This window comes from Lagenorhynchus albirostris, chromosome 15, assembly GCF_949774975.1.
Source record: "Lagenorhynchus albirostris chromosome 15, mLagAlb1.1, whole genome shotgun sequence".
NCBI classification, from domain to species: Eukaryota; Metazoa; Chordata; class Mammalia; order Artiodactyla; family Delphinidae; genus Lagenorhynchus; species Lagenorhynchus albirostris.
The window spans coordinates 80,482,339-80,503,712 of record NC_083109.1 but is presented as its reverse complement, the minus strand read 5'-3'; the positions used below and the strand labels follow the sequence as shown (position 1 = coordinate 80,503,712).

General features: G+C 50.9%; 1 protein-coding gene and 1 pseudogene across 2 annotated transcripts in view; one reads left to right on the top strand and one right to left on the bottom strand.

Annotated features, from left to right (window-relative positions):
* COL26A1 (collagen type XXVI alpha 1 chain) overlaps positions 1-21,374 on the top strand; it is a 174,682-nt gene that overhangs the window by 11,318 nt on the left and 141,990 nt on the right. The gene's annotated exons all lie outside the window — the stretch shown is intronic.
* On the bottom strand, positions 4,261-19,276 carry LOC132505518 (histone H3.3A-like; annotated as a pseudogene).

Below are 21,374 nucleotides of genomic sequence, written 5' to 3'. Positions count from 1 at the left end.
GGCTGCAGGCTTCTCTTGGCTTGAACTGGTCCGACACTTCAGTGCTGCTTCGAGAGTGTGCAAGTTGGACCCAGACCAGCTCTGCCTGGAGCAGGGGAATAGAGTAACAATAACTAACTGTTAGAGGATTTTCAGGAACCCTGAAGCAGATCCTATGGAAGGAGACACACGGCGCGCTGTTCTCCTCTCTGAAGAGTCAGGGGTCCCCAGCTTCCTCGCCTGGGCTTCCTTTCCCTGCCTCCCTGAAACCAGGGTCTACATGTTTCTTTGGTGGCCTGGACAAGACCACCTTGAAAGAAGCTGGACCCAGTCCAGGTTAATTCTGTAACACTTGGGCAAGAGGCGGGGGCTCCCACCTTCTGGGCCTCTGTCTGCCCTACCCCCAGCCGCGTCCGGAGTGATGGGCGGGAAGGTCAGAGCTGGCCAGCTGACTGCTGGCCTTTGCCGGCTCCCCTGCTGCCTGTAACGATGTTGCCAAGCTTGTTCCGTCAGGTGTTAATGGAAGTTATGAGAAGCAGCCTGGGAAATGCTCGTGAACCAAGCTCAAGGGTTTCCTTCAGAAAGAGGGAGGGTGTGAAGACCAGGCTCTGGAGCCAGGCGGTCTGGGTCTGAATCCCCGCGCTGGGTGGCCCTGAGCGAACCATCTGACCTCTCTGTGCCTCAGTCTCATATGTAAAATGGGCGTGGGTTTACTTCCTCAGGTCGTTCTGGGGCTTCGATGAGTTAATGTTCATATAGGGCTTAGAACAGTATCTAGTAGACACTCTATGCAGCCCCATGAAATGGTAAAGGCTTTCCCAGAGTGGGCAGTGTGATGATGGACCTTGCAAAGCTTGGGGAAAAGAGGAGTTTCGCAGACATCTGGGACCACTGGATCCGTTTCTGGGGAGCGTGTTGGTTGGTGTTCCAGACGCGGTGCTCTGGGAAACGCTGGCCTAGTGGGTCAAGGTTAAATGCCTCAGCAGTTATGGTGCCCTCTGCCTTTTGCAGAGGACCTCTGGCTGGGGTCATTTGCAACCTCGCCCTGCAGTTGCCCACCCTGGTGCTGTGGAGGAGCCAGAGAAACACAGAAGGGAGGGTCCTGTCAGGGTTTCGGAATCCCTGAGAGCCCGCTCAGGTTTTCAAGGCCAAGAGTGAGGGATGGGGGCTGGTCCTCTCCCAGCTTCCACCACTGGGTGGGGTGGGGCGGTGGATGAACACAGAGGGTCGCCCTCAAAGTATGACTGGGGAGCAGGTTGGAGGGTCTGGGGTCCCGAGATGCCCGTGGCGAGTCAGAGGCTGAGGAATTCTGAGGAGCTTTGTGTCCCGGGAGTGTGACAGCTGAGGGGACCCTGTGTGGCCCCAGGATGGGGGAGAAGGGACCGGGGGACCCACAGTCAGGCCAGTGCTTCCCTTCATTGACTCAACGCCTCACAAGTAACCTGAAACTAATAGGATTGGGCTAAGATCAAATGAGGAAATGTGTTTATTAAATATGCAGGCTCATTATTACTCAGCGCAACCTGCTCCCTGGCCGAGGGCCCCCACCTTTGCAGCTCCCTCCAGCCCGAGTCCACCCTCTGAACAAGCCTGGGGGCACCAACACTTGCCAGAGGATGGATGTTTGCTGCGCGCACGTGCGTGTGTGTGTGTGTGTGTGTGTGTGTGTGTGGTGTTGTTTGCACCCATGCCTGGCTGCAGTTTGCAGCTGAAACATTTTATGTCTTTGAAAGGGTCTGGTCCCCTCCCCCTTCCACATTCTGGAAGGTCAGGGACTGTGTGACATTTGCTGAGAAGTCCCCCAGTTCCTAGCACGCAGGAGGCCCGGCAGAGGGGCTTCTCTGCTTGGAGTCATTGTGAAAGGCTCAGGCTTCCCTCTTCCCCAGAGAGTACCTTCTGGAATCTGGCCCTGCTGCAGGTTGCCCGCTGACCCTGCGGCCCTCCTGGCCCCGGAGGCGCCAGGGCCTTTGGGGAGAAGGTGGCAGTTTCCCTCTGACTTGGCTCCAGCTGTCTGCACCCCCGCCAGTTGCCTCTGGCATCTGACATTTTTGTCATTCCTGAAAGGGCTTATCTGGGGAATCGGCACTTACCTCTTCCTGCCCCTCCCTGATTGACTTGGCCAGACGGCTGATTCTCCCTTCTGAGAGGTCTCAACCTGCCCGGACACCCTCTATTTCTGGGGTCATGGGATCCTGGGCCTCTACAGGGTTTGCCAGGCTCTCTCTCTCTTTTGTCCCCTAGCTGACGATGACGATTAGCTCAGATCCTGAAAGTCTTCATGCAAGAGCTCTGAATACGTACCTTCCTGGAGAGGCAGCTGAACTGATGGGAGAGACCCCTATATCGGGCTTGGAGGGAGCCCAGTCCAACCCCGTCTAGCCTGCTTCTTGTCTCTCTGGGTGCTCTGCTCATCACTGGCTACCTTTTAACCTCAAGCTGCTTCCTGCCTCAGGGCCTTTGCACTGCCTTGATCAGATTTTGCTTTTTCTTGGCCTAGCTAGTTCCTGCTCAAAGCTTAGAGATCCGCTTAAACATCACATCTTCAGGGAAACTTTTGCTGGCCCCCCTCCACAAGGTAAGGTAAGGTCCTTTTGTTAAGCCCTCAGAGCTTACTCTCATATTAGAAGTTCATGATAACTGTAAGTCAATCCTATAATTAATTGATTGATAATTAGTTAATAGTTGTCTATGCTATGACTGTAAATTCTCCGAGGGCAGCGATCTTGTTTGGTGCTGTATCTCTTGGTTCTTGCAGAGTGCCCGGATCTCAGAGAGTATCCAGGAAAGGACTAACCACTTTGCAGGCTGTGTTAGCTTCCTACTGCTGCTGTAACAAATGGCCATAAACTTTGTGGCTTAAAACCGCACTAATTTATTACCTTACAGTTCTCAGGGTTAGAAGCCTGAAGTGGGTCTCCCTGGGATAAAAGGTATTCGCAGGATTGGTCCTTCTGGAGGGTCCAGGGAAGAATCCGTTTCCTTGCTTCTTCCAGCTTCTAGAGGCTGCTGGCACTTATAGCTCCTTCCTCCATCTTCAGAGAGCCTCCTCCAACCTCTCTCTCTGACTCTGATCCTCCTGCCTCCATTTTATAAGACCCTTGTGATTAGGTTGGGCCCACCCGGTTTAATAATCCAGGATCAGCTCCCCACCTCAAGATCCTTAGTTTAATCACACCTGCAAAGTCCTTTTTACCATGTGAGATAATGTATTCACAGGTTCCTGGGGTTAGGATGGGGCATTATTTAGCCTACAGCACAAACGGAAATGAAAAGTGAAAGATTTGGGGCCTTGAAGAGTTGGATTGAGCTTAGATTTCAAACAGTATTAAGACTGAAAGTGGCTTTGGGCCTCAAAAACCTGTTAAGACCCAGCCTTGTGTAAAGAGTCATGATAAGGGCATAGCCTTCCCACTGAAGTTTTTACAGAGGCTGTGAGGTAGGGATTTAACTTTTGTTTCTTTCCCCATAAACCTCCCCTCACACTTCTACTGAAAAATCCATCTATTCCCAATAATTTGAAATGCCACTTTTATCACATACTAAACTTCCCTATGTACACAGCCCTTTTTCTGAACTCTTAATCTGATCTGGTGCCAAAACTACACTATTGTAATTACTATATCCTTATTCTATGTTTTGTTAGTTGATAGAGCAATTCCTCTTTGCTGTTCATCTTTATCAAAATATTCTTAGCATTTGTACACTTTTTCTTTTGGGTGAATTTTATTTTATTTTTACAATTTTATTTATTTAAATAGTTTGATGTATTTTAATAGCAAACTTACAGGAAGAGCACAGAAGACAGACAACATTAAAAACATGTACTTGCATATAGGACAACTCAGTTAGAAAAGTATAGTGAATGGATGGAATCTATCGTATGATAAAAATGCTACAAACACCATTTAGTTGCAGTCAATAAGAAATTTACTTGTTTTAAAAAAATCCAAAAAAAATCCAAATACTGGCATTGTCCAGAAAAATTTGACAGGTTTATTTATAATTGTTATAAAGTTGAACTGCTGAAACTTGTTCACTCAAACATTTTGACCTGCATTAATGCTTTATGTCCCCGCATTTATATTAAAAATTCACACACAAATGAAAATGGAAAAGCTGCCAGTACCTGATTTCTGTCCCCTATTTTTCCACCTGCAATCATATTCTTAGGTACCTTTTGACCCCATGGGGGGGGGAAATCTAACATTCAGAACTACCAATAACAGGAAGAGAAATTTTTTTTCTTTTAAAGCATGAAATGTTTCCCATCATAGTCGATTCTTAAGCACCTTCTCCACGTACGCGGCGTGCTATAGCTGGATGTCTTTTGGCATAATTGTTACACGTTTGGCATGGATAGCACGCAGGTTGGGGTCTTCAAAAAGGCCAACCAGCTAGGCCTCACTTGCCTCCTGCAAAGCACCAATAGCTGCACTCTGGAAGCGCAGATCTGTTCGGAAGTCCTGAGCAATTTCCCGCACCAGGCGCTGGAAGGGAAGTTTGCAAATCAGAAGTTCAGTGGGCTTCTGATAACGTCTGATTTCGCGGAGCGCCCCGTACCAGGCCTGTAACAATGAGTTTTCTTCACCCCTCCAGTAGAGGGCGCACTCTTGCGAGCGGCTTTTGTAGCCAGTTGCTTCCTCGGTGCCTGACCACTGGTCGCTTTGCGGGCAGTCGAGCCATGGTAAAGAGACCTCCTGACTTAACCCCACTTCTCCTTCCGCTGGAGCTCCGCGAGCTAGAGGCAGCGCTGGAGTTGGAGAGTGACAGCGGCGCGGCGGCAGCAGCGAACACAATTGAAAGATCTTGGGTGAATTTTAGAATCATCTTTTCTTGTTCTATAAAACATGCTGTTGGGATTTTGATCTAGGCTGTGTTGACTTAATGGATTAATAGAATTCAATGTTTATAATACTGTGTGTTTTTCAGTCTTTCTGCTCCATTTATCCAGAGCTTGTTAGATTTATTCTTAGGCATTTTGTAGTTTTTATTGCTATCGTGAATGAGTTCTTTTTGTTCCCTGACACTTTTAAATGTTGATGTCTGGCAAATAGGAAAGCTGTTGATTTGGGGTACGTTGATTGTATGTCCTGCTACCATAAGGCATTAAAAAAAATATTTTGATGGTTTTTCAGGTGGCTCTCTTGGGTTTTTGAGGTAGAGAATCCTATAGTCTTCCAATGTGTGTGTGTGTGTGTATGTGTGTGTACGTTTGTGTGTATGCGTGTGTGTGTTGGTCACCGTGTAAGTCAACATCTTGGCTGACTTGGAAGAATGAGGCTTCATCTTTCTTACAAAGGATGGTGACGTAGAGGGCCCTGAGGAGAGAGAAAGGAAAGTGGGTTGTGGTTTGGTCTCCCCCAGAGTCATCTTCTCTGCTGCCTCTTCTCCTCCTTGTTTATTCTGAAGAGAGGCAGACAATGTGTGGGTCCTGGACGTGGTTAGAAGATGATGGTATATTTGCCTCACTTCTTGGTTTATAGATAGGAGGACCCAGGATTCACCCACCTTTCCCTCCCTCTCATCCCCCCTTTATTAAACAAATAGCCTAATAATAGACTCCGGTTTCTAGACTCCTTGTAGGGCCAATCATTCTGATGAGGCTAAATTATTTCTGCCATTATCACGCATCTGCCCTCTCCTTCCCCATCAGTGACAACTTATTCTTTCTGAAAACAGCCCTGGTCCTAGACCATGAGCTGTCAGCTTCTGTTGGGTCTCTTCTTCTCTAACAAAGCCAGCATCTGTTTGAAGCGGGTGGGGAGGCAGATGCTGAGCTGGGAGTGGGGAGCCTGTGAATTCCTCCCTCCCCCCACCCAGCTTGTCCTATGCCAGGAAATGCAGTTAAAATGAAAACCAAGGGCCATCTTGTATAGCAGAGCCAAGAACATGAACCTATGTCCTTCTACACTGGTGCTCAGGTAGATGCTGTTCCCTGAAAGCCACAGGTGGCCCAAAGCTTTCCTAAGGCGAGAGAGCAGTGTTTCAGACTGGCGTGACACTCTTTTATAGCCTGACGCCAGCTGTATTTTAGCCCATGCGTTAGCTGTCCAGTTGCTTCGTATGGACTGGGGCTGGCCGTGTGGGCCGACTCTGGTCCTCTGCACCCGTTGGTGGGGGAATCACAGGGACAGCTAAGACTGAGTCACAGCTGTATCCCAGAGAATACAGAGGGCCAAAGTCATCAGTGCCTGGGATCTTGACACATCCTAGCAGGGAAGCTTCGGGGGGATTGTCTGCCTTGGTTATCGCCATATCACTGGAATCTGCCCATATGGAGCCAGAAATAGGTGATAAAGCCAAGTAGGTTCATGCTGGGTGGGCATCTGCCATCTGTGAGTAGGCAGGCAGGTCAGTTTATAAAGGTTCAGCCATGTTGGGCTGCGGTGGGTGGTCCCAAAAGCACAGACCTAATGATACTCAGAACTTTGGAGTCAGGCAAATTGACATCAGAACCTTGGCCCCTCGTCTCGCTGTGGGCAAGTTCCTGTTACCTTGCATCAGTTTACACATCTGTGAAATGGGACTAATCCTAGCCAGTTCCTGTGGGAGCATTCAATGAGCTGTTTGAATCAGGGCTGTGTGTTCTACTTGGAATCTAGAGTGAACAGTGGCCCCTGGGGTGGGTTGTTCTGCCTTCTGGATGGCGGAGCACCTGGCCACGTGGCTGCCACGGGCAGCTTTCCCCAGGTCCTGTCCTGGCTTGCTTTATTCTTGTTTCATGTGCTTGTCCTGCAGCTGGACTTCGAGCCCCTTGGGGTCAGGAGCCCCATCCTAGATGGCTTTGTCTGCCCCAGCAGGTAACCCGGGGCTGAGCATGGAGCATGGGCTCAAACAATCCCTTATTGATTCAACCGCAGCCCAACTGGGACACCACAGTTGCTTTCTAGGCCAAGAAGTCCAAGTCACTCAGGATCCTGGAGTTGCATTCTAACCTGGAATGAACCAGGGAGTGAACAGGGGCTCGCTGGGCCATGACGCAGTGTGAGGGTCCAGGCACTGCACGAGCAAGGGGTTTGGAAGGAAAGTTCAATTCCCTGGCTGGCCGTTGGCAGGGAGGCGGGAGGGCTGGAAGTTGTCTGCCTGCTGGCCCGGGGCAGCTGCATGTGGGGACAGCTGTCTCAGCTTCGGACATAGGATCTGCCCCAAGATTAATAACAGAGCCTGGCCATGCCCGTGGGGAGCAGAGAGGGGCTTGGGTTACCGCGCACCAGGAAATTCGCCTGCCCCACTGACAGTGGGTGGGTAGCCGGCAGGATGGATGGGCTCTGGGGGCTGGAGGGTGTCTGGGCAAGACAGCTCAGTGCGGGCCCAGCCAAATGCACCCCGATGGGATGCAAGCTGACCCTCCCAAGGGCCACTTTCTTTCCGCTGGACCCGAAACCGGCAGGAGCTGATCTCCAAGAATTATGTGAAGCGTTGGGAATGGAAACCAAATGTTGGTGTCAGGTAGAGAAAGCTGATGGAAGCTCTCGGCCCAGCAGGCCTGGGAGCAGCAGGGGTTGGGGCTCCGGTGGCCAGCACAGATGTTTAGGTGAAAGGGGGCCTGACATCTTCTTTTAAAAAAGGTTTATTTTCCCCCTGATTATATTTATCATAGATCATTCGGAAAATATGGAAAAGTGGAAAGAAAGAAATCATTTATAATTCCATTTTTGTAGGTTTAAAAATTTAAATTCTTTTTATTGTGATAGAATACACACAACTTAAAATTTACCACCTTAATCACTTTTACATGAACAGTTCACTAGCATTAAGTGTATTCACATTGCTGTGCAACCGTCACCACTATCATCTCCAGACCCTTTTCATCTTGCAAAACAGAAACTGCAACCATTAGACACCAACCCCCATTTCCTCCTCCCTGCCAGCCCCTGGCAACTGCCATTCTACCTTCTCTCTCTATGGCTTTGACTACTCTAGGTACCTTGTATAAGTAGAATCATACAGTATTGGTCCTTTTGTAACTAGCATATTTCACTTAGCATAATGTCCTCAAGGCTCCTCCATGCTCTAGCATGTGTCAAAATTTCCTCCATTTTTAAGGCCGAATAATATTCCATCGTCTGGGTGGACCACATTTTGTTTATCCATTCATCTGTTGATGGACACTTGGGTTTCTTCCACCTTCTGGCTATTATAAATAATGCTGATAAGGACATGGGTGTACACATTTCTCTGAGTCTCTGCTTTCAATTCTTTTGGCTAGATACCTAGAAGTGGAATTGCTGGGTCATATGGTAGTTCTATTTTTAACTTTTTTGAGGAATCATCATACTGTTTCCCATGGTGGCTGCACAATTTTATGTTCCCACTAACAGAGCAAATGGGTTCCGATTTCTCCACATCCTTACCAACACTTGTTATTTTGTAAATTTTTTTGGATAGTCGTCATCCTAGTGGGTGTAAAGCGGTGGTTTTGATTTGTATTTCTCCAGTGATTAGTGATGTTTAGCATCTTTTCACGTGCTTATTGGCCATTTGTTCATCATCTGTAGAGAAATGTCTATTTAAGTCCTTTGCCCAATTTTGAATCAGGTTTTTTCTGTTGAATTGTCAGTGTTCTTTATATATTCTGGATATTAACCCCTCATCAGATATGTGATTTGCAAATATTTTCTCCCATTGTGTGGGTTGCCTTTTCACTCTGTTGACTGTGTTCTTTGATGCATAAAAGTTTTAAATGTTGATGTAGTCCAATTTATCTATATTTTCTTTTGTTCCTTGTGCTTTTCATGTCATATCCAAGAAATCATTGCCAAATCCAGTGTCAAGAAGCTTTGGCCCTACATTTTCTTTTCTATTTTGCCCTAGGAGTTTTATTCTTTTAGGACTTACATTTAAGTCTTTGATCTATTTTGAGTAAATTTTTGTAAATGATGTAAGGTAAGGGTTCAATGTCATTCTGTTACAACGTCATTCTATTACAACGTCATTCTATTACAACGTCATTCTATTACGTGTGTACAATTTTCCCAACACATTTTGTTGAAAAGACTGTCCTTTCCCAATAATTCCATTTTTGAGAGCCATATTTCTTTTGGTATTTGCTGTGTGCTTGCATATATATATATATATATATATATATATATATATATATATATATAATTTTGCACAGTTGAGATCACACAGGATTTGTTAAGGAGGAAAGTCAATATATTTAGTCTTGGGTCCTGCCTTTTTTTTTTTTTTTTTTTTTGTGGTATGCGGGCCTCTCACTGTTGTGGCCTCTCCCATTGCGGAGCACAGGCTCCGGACGCGCAGGCTCAGCGGCCATGGCTCACGGGCCCAGCCGCTCCGCGGCATGTGGGATCTTCCTGGACCGGGGCACGAACCCCGCATCGGCAGGCGGACTCTCAATCACTGCACCACCAGGGAAGCCCGGGTCCTGCCTTTTAACACATTCGCCTGGAAGCCTCAATGAAGTGGTCTTCAGTCATTATGTAGGTATTCCAGATGCCCAGGGTTTAGCAGGGACTGTTAAACGGTTGCTGAGTGTGCAGAAATGGTTCAGAGAAGGTCACTGTCTTCAAAGTCCAATGGAGGAGACTAAATGAACAATTATCACAGGAGGTCTGGAGTCACAAAAGTCTGGACAAAGGGATACAAGGAAACCGAGGCAGGAGCAGTGTGGTACCCAGGACAGCTGGGGAGGCTTCCCAAAAGGGGTGACATTTGAGGTGCCTCTGGAGGAAGAAGAGGCAGAGATGGGGAAGACGGAGGACAAGGAGTGAGCAAAGGCCCAGCAAGTGGGTGGGAGGGGGCCTGGCATGGTGTGGCCCTGGGTTCTGAGAACGAGAGACAGAAGCAAGGATGGAGGTGAGCATGGTTCATCCTGGGGGCCATGAGGAGCCTCTGGAGTTCTGGAAGGATTGGAGTGGAGTGATGTGGGCCACCAGATATGACGCCCATCAGAGCCTTGCAGCCATATAGAGTCAGGGGCTCATGCTATGTCGCCAGCCTGCAGAGAGATGAGTACAGCTTGGCAAACGGTAAAATGGTAAAATGGCAAATGGTAAAACCTTCCGGAGAATATCTCACCAGTCACAATTCACCACCCCCCTCTTTCAAGGCCTGTGTAGGCTGAGACATAATGTAGCACAGGGGAGGTGATCTTGCCTGGGGGTTTGTTTCTGAGGGTAGTATAATTTGATGGCCAAGGATCTGACTCGTAGTTCGAGTCCTGCCTCTACCACCTGCCAGCTGTGTGACCTAGGAGAAACCATTTCTTCTCCACAAGCCTCGATTTCCTCATCTGTAAAGTGAGGACACCCATCATATCTACCCCAAAAGTGGAGGAGAAGATTTATAATAGACTTTATCACATTAGGAATTATTATTATTTTTAAAATTAATTAATTAATTTTATTTTTGGCTGCATTGGGTCTTTGTTGCTGCGCATGGGCTTTCTCTAGTTGTGGCGAGTGAGGGCTACTCTTCATTGCAGTGCGTCAGCTTCTCATTGCGGGGGCTTCTCTTGTTGCAGAGCAAGGGCTCTAGGCACGTAGGCTCAGTAGTTGTGGCACACGGGCTCAGTAGTTGTGGCGCATGGACTTAGTTGTTCTGTGGCATGTGGGATCTTCCCGAACCAGGGCTCGAACCCGTGACCCTTGCATTGGCAGGTGGATTCTTAACCACTGTGCCACCAGGGAAGTCCCGGAGGAGAAGATTAAACAAGAAAAGTCTTTAAAGCACTTGGTATTATCCATCTTGGATCATGTGTTTTAACTTTTAATTTCATTTGTAAACTTTTATGAAAGTTGCATATGTACATAGTTTCAAGAACCAAATAGTTCTACAAGGCTTAAAATGAAAAACAACAGCCCTCCCTCATCCACTTCCTTTCTCATGTTCTCCGGAGACAACCACTCCGACTCTTTTTTTTTTTTTTTTTCTTTTTTTTTGCGGTACGCGGGCCTCTCACTGTTGTGGCCTCTGCCGTTGCGGAGCACAGGTTCCGGACGCGCAGGCTCAGCGGCCATGGCTCATGGGACCAGCCGCTCTGCGGCATGTGGGATCTTCCCAGACTGGGGCACAAACTCGCGTCCCCTGCATCGGCAGGCGGACTCTCAACCACTGCGCCACCAGGGAAGTCCCTCCGACTCTTTTAACTTTTCATATTTTTAGTATTTGCACCCACATCTCTAAGATACGTAGTTACATTGCTACAGCTTGATTTTTCTGTTTTGGGCATTAGGTATCAGTTTTCCACTATGAAAGGTGAGAGTGGAGCATCTTCCACACGCTGCCCTCCCCTTCACACACATTTCCTGTGCCCCCATTTTCCCAAGACACTTTATGTCACAATTCTAGTTAGCACAATACTCAGGTCTTACATTTTATGCCAAGTGATAGCTGAGCCATGCAGTGTACTATGATGGCTTTTCCTGAACACATTTTTGACCCTTCTTGTTTTTGTTCACTTAGCTTTTCTGTGTTTTTATTAATTCATCTCCAAACTCTCTCCCAGTTGTGCAGATTTCCTCCTGACACTTCATGAAATATTCCATTACTTTCATCTTCTTCCGGCAATTGCTCCTTGAACCTCTGATCTGCTGCGATCTGGGCAGGTAGAAACCTACAATTTTGGGATTGCTCTTCACCAACAGCCTGGGGATTTCCTTTGCCCCAAGCTTCCTCCCTGTATTGGGCACCCTCTTTCCTACAGTTCATATCCACTCTTTTGGGTTTGCTCCCTCATTGTGATGGAACACATCCTCCAGTAGCTTTCTGAGAAAAGGTGGCATGTTTATGAGGCTTAAGGTTAGGTGTTCTACCCAAGAGCCAAGGCCGAGACATTTATACATTTCTCCTGCCTGCCTTGTACACGGGGCTTTACACCAGGGTCTCCCACTGACTTCCCATCATCCTCAGGTTAGACTGCCAGGGATCCACAAACCCAGCAATGCGAGCTTATCCCTCTGAATTCATACATTTTATTAGTTTCTGGCCTCTTACAAATTCCTTTCCTTTCTCTCCAACTTAGCCATGCACTCAGTAATATGTGTTTTTGATATTTTAACCAGCATCATTAGTTGTGCTGAACCAGGAAGGATTTTGCACACAAGATAAGGGCCTTGGGTGGGGGAGGGGAAGAGGGACCATCTGGGGAAGATAAGAACCAGAGCCTTTCTTCAAAGGCACAGATAAAATTGCCCGTAGGGAATTCACACTCAAACACTCCAGGTGGGCCTGTGAGTGCCAGGAACTATGGAGGTGACTGAGGCAAAGTCAACTTTGCTGGTCCAGGGGCTCATAGGGGACAGACACCCCCTGGGAGCAAAGACCCAAACTTCAGCCCAGTCACGGGTGCAAACAACTGGGGACAAAAGCAAGGGACAAATAAGTGCACACAGAAGTGAACGCCTGACCCACCATCTTCTGGGAAACTGAGGCCCTGGCCTCACCTCTCCTCAGGGGCAGGTCTGTAATTCCGAGGGGTCCTGGAGCAAAGTCCTCTTCTGTGCTTTGTTCCCACCAGACCAGCTTTCCAGAAGCCACTTTAAAGAAGCCACAGAGGCCACCAGCTTTAGGGGTCTTGCTTTTTCCTTTGAAGTGGGAGTGGGCGGAGAAGGAGTTTTCCAGAAAATTCCTTGAGGCAGCCTCAATGTAAATATCTGGTGAGGTCTTAGGAATCGGGAACTGCTTCTCTGGGGCCAGGAAGCTGAGGGCCCGCTGCAGAGGGCTTGGGTAGAGGGGTGGGAAAGGGCCTGGCCAGCTGGGGCCTCCCACCCCCCCAGAGCTCCGCTCCCCTCTCTCCTCCCCTGTGGCTCCAGGATTCCCTCCGAAGAGCACCCCCCCCTCGTAGGTCTCCTCTTTGGCCTGTGCCCTTTGCCCCCACCCTGCCTCTCCAGCCTGACCTGCTAACCAAAGCCTTCTGTGCGAGGTCAGCGCTGCCTGGCGGATGCCTGGGGGATGGGGAAGCAGAAGGGAAGGGGGATGGGGAGAGCCCCAGCCTTCAGAGCCGGAGCAGATGGCGAAGAAAAGAAGCTTGTTTTCCTCGCCGGGGGTCCGGTTCCAGTACAAGAGGGGAGTTTCTCCAGTCTCGGGAGTTTGCTTGCACACAAGCACACGTGGGAATGTGTGAGGGGGGGGTCACCCCCTTTTTGCTGGAAGTGCTGGGGCCTGCTGGGGATTCTGGTTGTTGTTTATCTTCCTCAAGGCCTGACTCTGTCTGGGCTGTGAATTCATCCCGGGCAGGGGCCGTGACCCACCCCCCCAGTTCCTGTGTACCCTGGGTGTGTGTCGGCACAGATCTGGTTGAGTGACAGCTGGTCCCAGGAGACTTCAGGCAGAAAAGAGAGTCTTCATCTTCTCCAAGGCTCTCTGGGGGAGGGAGCGATCTCTGCATTTGGACCCAGTTCTAGAGGACTTAGAGCTTAGAGGCAGCGTCTGTCCTGCTCACTGAAGTCCCTGGAACATCGTTGTTGCCTGATTACAATGGCAAACACTTCATTCGTGCTTATTCCGTGCCAGGCGGTCTTCTTCCTGTGTTACGTATATTGACCCATTCCTCACAATGACCCCACAGGTTAGGCGCTGGTATTATCTCCATTTTCTAGGTAGGGAAACTGAGGCCCAGGGAGGGAGAAGTCACTCTGGGCTTCACAGCAGAGCTGGGATGTGGGAGGCGGGTGCCGAGGCGAGAGAGTTCTTCAGATTGGGGGAAACGGCAGGAGCAGAGGCGCCCCAAGGGCAGCGGGTCTGGCCCTTTTGAGCCATCCGCACCCACCCCTGCGTCCTGTCTGTAGGCACCTTCCAACAGTTCCTTTCTTTTTGTATCAGTTGTTTTGTACTGCACGCCTTCTGTATTAACTAGGGACCAAGTTTCCCAAAACCAGGCTTATGGTCACATCTGGGAACCCCGGAAAGGTGGCAAAGGTCTGTGACCCAGTTCCCACTTGTCTGAACTGCACCTCCCTCCACAGGCCTGGTGTGGCCACCGCTCGGCTGTGTGGCCTGGGGCCAACTCTGCGTAGGAGGTGGAATAAAAGCCCCCAAAGATGTCCACATTCTACTCCCCAGAGCCTGTGAATATGTTACCTTACGAGATAAAAGCGACTTTGCAGATGTGACTAAATGAACGCTGTTGAGGTGGAAGACGTTCCTAGATTCCAGGTGAGCACAAGCTAATCACGCCGCCCTTCTAAGAGGGAGGCGGGAGGGCAGATGTGACGACGGAATTAAGAGGTCAGAGTGATGTGAGGAAGGGGCCTTGAGCCAAGAACTGCAGGCAGCCTCCTGGAAAAGACTCGGGACAGATTCTCCCCTAGAGCCTCCAGAGGGAACCAGCCCCATCGACGTCAGCCCCGCCGACACCTTGACTCCAGCTCAGGGAGACTGATTTAGGACTTCCGGCCTCCAGAGCTGTAAGATAATAAATGTATATCATTTTACATTGCTAAGTTGATGGTAATTTGTTACAGCGGCCCTAGCACACCAACACACCATGCCCCCACTCTGAACCACAGTCTCTTCATCTGGAGAATGGTCACAGCACCCACGTCCTGACTCCAAGGCTCTGGGGGTCAGAAAGCAGGAGACCTTCCATTCTTCTGGGCTGTTGCTGGAACTTTCTGTCACCTAAAGCAGGTTTCTGCCCATCAGCGGATGAATGGCTAAAGAACACGTGGTATTGATGTGCAGTGGAATATCATTCAGCCTTTAAACAGAAGAAAGTCCCGCCATTTGTGACAACATGGATGGAACTGGAAGACAGAATACTGAATGAAATAGGCTAGGTGCAGATGGACAAATACTGCATGAGGCCACTTATAGGAGGGACCTAAACTAGTCAAATTTATAGAAGCAGAGAGTGGAATGGTGGGAGGAGGGGCAATGGGGAGGTACTAGTCAAAGGCTACAAAGATGAGTAAGTTCTAGAAATGCTGTGTAGTTAATCATGCTGTAGTGTGTGTTTAAAAATTTGCCAAGAGGGTAGATCTTGTGTTAAGTGTTCTTACCACAGAATAATAGTAATAATAATCATGATAATAAGTAGCGCAGGAGGAAACTCTTGGAGGCAATGGATATGTTTGTGGCGTAGATTGTAGTGATCGTTTCCCTAGCGTATCCTTGCCTCTGAATTCATCAAGTTGGATCCATTAAATATGTACAGCTTTCTGTGTGTCAATCATACCTCAATAAAATGGTTTAGAAAAAGCAAACAAGCGGGTTTCCAGGCCTCACTGTTGAGAGGTCTCTTCTGGAGGGGAGAGACCCTCACCCAGAGGAATTCTAACCAAAGGCTCTGCAATCCCACCACAGGCCTGATTAAAAGAAACCTTTCTAGCAGGAAAACTGCACGTTGTTAGTTTTCAGCTTTTTCTTGTGTGAACGACCGTTGGGAGGCCTGGTTCACAGCATCCTGCAGCTTGGGATGCATTTAATTTTCTCTCTTGATTCCATGGCAAAACCCACAAACAGGGGTGCGTTAGCCTGGCCCTCGCGGCCGCGCTCCTGGGACGGACGAGCTGCAGGTGGAAGGGCCCTCCTGAGCTGCCCTGTGGGAATCACCTGTCCGGCCTGGTCCTGGCGGCCGCGCTCCTGGGACGGATGAGCTGCAGGTGGAAGGGCCCTCCTGAGCTGCCCTGTGGGAATCACCTGTCTGCGGGCGTTCCTGGAGGGACAACGGCACTGCAGAAACAAACCAAGAACTTGAAAGTGCGTCTCTCTGCCGGATGCCAGGGGAAAGGGGCAGTTCTTCTCTGGTGATTTTGTGTCTTTCTTGTGGCCGGCCCTGTGGTGCCTGGAGGACTTGGGCAAAGCCGCCAGATGAGAGGGGAAAGGTGAGGGGAAGGTGGGCTGCCCAAACAGGGGGACATCTGCCTTCAGTCACAGCGAAGAACAAAGTGGGGCTGAGGAATTACATTGGACCACGCTTCTCTGGAGGCTGCAGCCTTCGGGTGGGGTCTCAGCCCTGGGGTCGTGCACACAGGGGCTCTGGAGAAAACCTTCTGGAACTTAGCTGTGTTCACGTCCTGCCCTTGCTTACAATCTGTTCTGAGGGCTCCCCCGGCCTCGGGCCAAGGCTGGAACCCCGAGGCCACTCCAGCCGCATACAGCTTCTCTGGCAATTCTAGCGCTTTCAAGCTTTTGCAAGTGACCATCCTCCTCATGAAAGTTCCTCAGCCCCGGCTCGGAGTCAGGCTGATGCTGGATGCTGGGGGTCCTTCCCCTCCGCCCAGGATGGTGTGCATCCTGGGAGGGACCTGGGAGGCCTGGACCAGTGGCAGCAGGAGTGAGAGGGTGATGTAGTAGCCCAGTGGGTGCTCAGGAGACAGCATAAAGCCCTGGTGCAGGCGAGGGGGCCGGGATGCTGGGGGATGGTGCTGTTTGCCGAACGAAGGGCCGAGGTGTGGGGAAGGGGAGTCGGTTTGGTGTGATGCTGGGTTTGCATCTGAGCCTGGGGAGGGTGCAGTGCCCGGACGTCCTGGAGAAGATTACCGGGGGCCTCCCCCATAGAGGTCTGGAGTGGACGAGCTCCCTCCAGGCGGGCATAGAGGGAGACGGGGGAGGGTTCATGGGATCTGCGGGACCCCGACATCTAGATGAGGCTCAGAGAGGGCGGAGGAGGGGAGAAGTTGACAGGGTTCCGAGAGTCAGGAGGGAAGATTTGGGAGACAGGGGCTGAGGTGCGGGCGTGTGGACTCCTCTTTTGAGAATTGCGACCCCGAAGAAGAGGAGGAGAGAGAAGGATGAGCCCTGGGCATGGGGACCCGGATCTGGTGCGAGAGCCTGGAACATGCAGGTCACTGGAGTAAGATCCAGTGGAGAATGGACATGAAAGCATGGAATATATAGGGGTTGGGGGGTGGGGGGACACCTGGCATGGCCTCCTGATCCCAGGTCAGCTGAGAGGCGGAGAGGCCACCTGCTTCCAGGTGAGTGGGAGGGGGAAGACTCAGCCCTGGTAAGCCTGGAGGACGCTGGGGAAGAAGTCAAGGCAGTGTGCGCCTGTGGGCTCAGCATTCCCAGTGGATTGAGAGGTGGGCGGCCTGCAGGTGCGGGGAAAGGAGAGGAGGGGAGGGGAGGACAGCAGAGCATCTTGGTGGGGGACCAGGGAAGACTGAGCTGCCACCAGCATGGAGGGCCCTGGGGGGACCAGGCAGGACATGGCTCTGGGGGATCAGAGTCCCTGGGCAGTGGGGCAGGGCCGGGGCGGTTTGACCTTACCATCCCTCCCCGGCAGAGCCAGGCATCTCCTCCTCAGGGCTCCCGCAGCATCCCAGGTCCTGGCCTGTTCTCATCACCTGCCTCCTATTTCTGTGGTCCTTCGCATTGTCTGTGTCCTTCCCCCAGATCGCAGATCTCCTTCCTGCTCTGTCAGCCAGTGACCACGTCAGGGGCTGGTGCCTAGAGAGGGCTTAATAAAAGTTAATGGACGGGGACTTCCCTGGTGGCGCAGTGGTTAGGAATCTGCCTGCCAATGCAGGGGACACGGGTTCGAGCCCTGGTCCGGGAAGGTCCCACATGCCGCGGAGCAAATAAGCTGGTGCGCCACAACTACTGAGCCTACGCTCTAGAGCCCGCGAGCCACAACGACTGAGCCTGAGTGCCACAACTACTGAAGCCTGCACGCCTAGAGCCCATGCTCTGCAACAAGAGAAGCCACCACAGTGAGAATCCCATGCACCGCAACAAAGAGCAGCCCCCGCTTGCTGCAACCAGAGAAAACCCGCGCGCAGCAATGAAGACCCAACACAGCCAAAAATAAATAAATAAATTTATATATATAAAAAAAGTTAATGGACCAAATGGCTTAGAACCACCCTCAGGAGCTCAGAGTGTCTTTGCTCTGGAAGCCGCAGTTAGACGGGGTGAGTGGACAATGGTTCACTTCTGTGCCTGACGTGCCCCACACGCTGGCTCTGCTTTGCCGGAAGTTCTCTCCGAGCCCCTGGCTGGGGGATGACTTTGGAGACCCAGGTGTTTGCAGAACTACCTGCCTGGAAAGGATGTAGGGCTAAGGCTATCCCTGACACCGCCAGTCCTGTGGGTGGTAGAAGCCTGGCCCGGGCTGGCTGGAGGACGTTGTACCTTGCTCGGCCAGTCCAGTTTCCCAACTGTTCTGGCTTCTGGGCGAGAGGCAGTGTTGCTCGGGCCCCTCTGCCGAGGTGGGGGTGATGGCCTCTGTAATAGTCCCCCAGCTCTGATGCTGCCTTGTGAGTTCCATCTGCTGCTGAGGAGGAGGCAGAGGCCCAGAGAGGGATGGGGCCTGTACAAAGTCACACAGCAATTCCTGCAGCTGGACCCTCCAATCCAGAGCTCTGGAAGCTCTTGTGAGGAAGACCCCTGGAACCCACTGGCTGATCTCAGATGGAAAGGGCAGGATCCGCTGTTGTCTACCCATGTTTCCCGGCTACCTGCTGGAGGGGTTAATGGGCCATCCATGAGTAGTGCTGATAGCAAGATACCTCTAAGAGGCAGATTTGAGAAGTGGTGATCCCAACGAAAAGGCGAACTTCACAAACGGCAGGATGTAATTCGGAACACTGCACTCATTCTCCTGGATTTTGCCCTTTGCAGGGGAATTGAGGCATTCCTTAGAGACTCCGACAGCTGTGGGTTTCTGGGGTGTCATGGGCCACCCAGCTGGGCCTGGTGTTTAGAGCCGGAACCCCTTTCCTTTGGAAAGGGATGCAGGTCCAGAAGGTGTTCTGCTCACAGGAGACTCGCTTGGTTGTAATTGTGTGTGATCCTCGGCGGGTATCAAATACCAAATTCCACAGTCAGTCCCTTTCAGCCGTCACATTCCTCAGATTCTTATCAGTTTTTTTTTCCTCAAGTGAACACTGGGAACCACTCTCCCCGCTGATTGCAGAAGGAGGGGAGAAAATTAAAAACAGGAGTCCTGGCTTTCGTCCCCGACTCTGCCACCAGCTTGCCATCCACCTTGGGTCCTTCCCTTCTTTTCTCACCTGTAAAGAGGAGGGGTTGGGACAAGATGATCTTTGCAAAATCTCTTGTACAAAGCTTTCGTAATCCTCCATCCAAGTCCATAGCAAGATGCCGTCTGGAAAATACACCTAAACAACATTCCGACTGCTTCACCAAGCAGGAGAATTTTCCAGCACATCTGCAGTGGTGGGAGCTTAGGAGTGGTGGCCTTTCCATGTGTCCCCTCCCTCACGGGGCACCGTTCCTTCCCCTGAATGTTGCAGCAGAGATTCTCAGAGATGGGCATTCTGAGTTCCAAGGGGCTGAGCCCTCAGGGGAATGTTCCAGTAGTTTTCATCTCCCTGCCCAGCAGTCTGCTGTATGGCCTTTGGCTGTACCTGTTGGTAGCAGTAGCCATGGCGGTCACTACCACTGATTTTCCTTTACAAGTGACAAACTGCTTACACATTCATTTATTTTTGTGGATCCCAGACTGCATGTTATTATTCCCAGTATAGAGAGGAGGCCCCAGAGGCTCAGGTGCCGTGAAGCCCGTTCAGCTAGGCAGAGCAGAACCAGGACTGGAGCCCGGCTCTCCTGACCCGCCCACATCCTGGGCACTTTCCACATCCCATAGTGTGTGGGGTCACGCAGCTAGTCAGGGGCCTTGCATGAGGCAGGGGCTCCGTGGACATTTGTGCAAATCGGCGAGTGATGCCCCCTCGGCCCCGCCATGCAGGGCCAGCGTCTTGGTTGGCATTCAGCAGCAGGAGTCTTGGGGCACGTGCTATGCTGATGTTTATGGAAGTGAAACATTTTATATCCCAAGGATCCTAAAACCCCAAACCAAGGAGGTGGTCAAGCCAGAGCAGTCTGACGCTCACAGACCCGGATATGGTCTCTGAAACTGTCCATCATCTAGTGGAGAAAAAAAATGCAGATACCATTGGGTAAAGAGCAAAGTCTTCCTTTGTCCCAGAAAAGATAGAGCTAGTTCAGGATCATGATTATATTTCCATTATGAAGTGCAATCAACGGAAGTGCTCAGTAAACGGTACTCATCCCCGCAATGAGTCAGCAAGGTGCTGCGCATTTGTTCTGGACCTGCCGATGGTCCTCGTGTCCACTGGGGCACCAGGATGCATTTGGTCGGTGAGTGACCTCTGTGGAAAGTGGAGCTTTCTTGTGTCCAAGATCAGGACAGGATCTAGCAACGTCTTTCTCAAAGACACAGTCCTTCGTGGTCTTTCTCAAGTGCACCGTCTCTCAAAACCACCTACTGACTCAGATTCTGTGAAGACGGGCCCCAGGAATATGCATGTGTAACAGGTTTCTGGGTGATGCTGAGTAAGGAAGGTGACCCTATCCACTTGAAGGAAGTTGGAAGCTAAAGCAGGAGTAAGAGTAACGTTTACTGAGCGTTTACGATGTGCCAGGTTCAGGGGTTCTCGTGGAAAGTGCTGGTCATGGGACCCCTAAAGTGCTTAGCCAGAGGGCATCTCAGCACGTGGTCCTCGTAAACGTGGGCAGGAACGCTGACCCCATGCAACGCGTTTGGCCCCATCTTCTCACAACTTGTGGCAGAATGCTCAAAACCACATGGTCTGTTCGGCCAAATCATATACTCCCTTAGCTGCCCTCCTCTGAATGGGTAATTCAGCCCCTAAGTAGCTGATGTTCTGTGCAAGGCTCTCTCCAGCCTCCTCGCAGTGGGGGGAGGCCTCAGGAATTCTCAGCTGTGGAAGGTGCTAGAGGATGAATGCAGACAATAATTAAGTGGGAGGAAGCCCAGAGGCTGCCTCTGGCACAGCCGTGCTCCCCGGGCCTGCCGGCTCTCCAGCCCCCCCCCCCCCACGCAAATCTGCATTCGCCCTCCAAGCCTCCGTGCGCGCGGGACCCTGGAGTCTGTGCCATCGCCCTCCTTTTTTACAGAAACGTTGGGTCAGTTGCCGCGGGGCTTTCGGATCAACATCTTTACCTCTAAAAGTCAGCGACCTTAAATGTACTTAAATTCCTCCCCAGTGTTGCCTTGAAACGGACCGTTCCAGTAAAAACGCCTGTGAGGAGATGCAGGCAAATTGACCCGCTTATCCAAACACTCCTACTGGTTTCTGTGCCCTGAAAACCCATCAGGCCTTAGTGTAACGTACACTCAGCTATCCTTACATAAACAAAACCCTAACTCCGGACAGTGGTTTAGGTGGATGAGAGCTGAGAGGTGGAGAGCAGCGTCAGCCGTACGGACACTTACCTTGCTGGGAGACAGCGCGCAGTGGTCCGTGGGTTGGCCCCGTTTGGATCCAGGTGGTAAAGCCCATTTCAGGGGGCTTCCGCCGGGCCTCGGCTGGTCCCTTCATGGTCTGTGCCCGTTTATCCCCAATGGGCTCAGCCTCTGCCCTCCCCCCTGCCACCAGAGGGTCCTCCTGGAACCCCACTGACCGGGTTCCCCTCTCATTTAAAAAACTTCCGAGGGGCTTCCCTGGTGGCGCAGTGGTTGAGAGTCCGCCTGGCGACGC